This window comes from Condylura cristata, unplaced genomic scaffold (genome assembly GCF_000260355.1).
Source record: "Condylura cristata isolate star-nosed mole 26May11 unplaced genomic scaffold, ConCri1.0 scaffold00020, whole genome shotgun sequence".
NCBI classification, from domain to species: domain Eukaryota; kingdom Metazoa; phylum Chordata; class Mammalia; order Eulipotyphla; family Talpidae; genus Condylura; species Condylura cristata.
Window position 1 is genome coordinate 37,397,758 of NW_004567121.1, and position 1,242 is coordinate 37,398,999.

Sequence of the window (1,242 nt, forward strand, 5' to 3'; positions counted from 1 at the left end):
CCCCACCCCCACCCAGAGCCGGGGCAGATGGGTCACCAGCTGCGCCGGGTCCCCTGGGAGCCCGAGAGGCCAGCACCAGGGCCTGCCACCCCACCCCGAGTCCTGAGGAGGCGGGTCCGGGCTGCTCCCCGCGTCTCCGGGGAGCCCGGTGAGGCGCAGACGGCAGGCTGGGCAGTGCAGGAATTATACCAGGGCCTGCCGCAGGCCGACCCCTTCAAGGCAGCGTCCCAGGGCTGAGGCCCACCGACCTTGGGGGTGACCCGGCCCTGCGGATGGCCCCCGAGGTGTGGGGCAGAGAGGGGAGCGCATTCTCCCCAGGCTTCCTGCAGCAGCAGATGGGTGTGGCGGGGCCTGGCGGGGTCAGGGAGTGTCGGGGCCGCCGTGCGGAGCCCAGTGGGCATCGGCGCCCGGTAGGCAGGTGGTGACTTCAGTTCTGTGGCTGCAAACCCTGCAGACCTGCAGAGGCCGGCTGCATCGGGGGTGGCTCCAGCTTGGGGCTCCTCCGTGGTGGGTCTCTCCCCCCGAGCCGCCCACCCAGCTGGCCCGGGCAGGTGCTGACCTGGGCCTGAGGCGCGGAGGCTGGTGCCCACAGGGTCTGCAGCGTCCTTGGCCCGGGGGCGCGCAGGTCCCTGTCACCCCTAACCTGGGCTGACTTGACTGACAGAGGAGGCCGCAGGGAGTGTGGGTGCCTTAGGGCAGGGTTGGGCCCCATGATGCGCCAAGACCCAGCCAGCAAAGCTCTGGCTGTTCGTCTGAGGCCCCCACGCCGAGCCAGTGGTACAGGGGAGTCAGTAAGGATTTGTTGGGGTACAGGCCTACCTTTCCATGGGCTGCTCTGGCTACTGAGTGAATAGCCACCCTGGGCCCTGGTCTGGTGACCAGGACACAGGAATTCTTTCCCACTGGTCTGGGTCTCGTGTGGGAAGCGGGTGGCCCAGCATGCCAGGGGCTCCCCGACTGGAGGCCGGCTCCCCTGGGGGGCACGATGGCCCTGACCCCCAGGACTCAGAGCAAAGCCAGGCTCCAGCTCCATCTGTAACCAGACCTAGGAGACACCAAGGAAGCCTGAGCCGTGGAGCTGGAGGCTGGGGGCATCCAGCGGCAGGCCCTCGGGGCGTCCTGTGTGCCACTAGAGGAGCACCCGTGTGGGGAGGAGCGGGGGGCTGGGAGCACCCGTGTGGGGAGGAGCGGGGGGCTGGGAGCACCCGTGTGGGGAGGAGCGGGGGGCTGGGAGCACCCGTG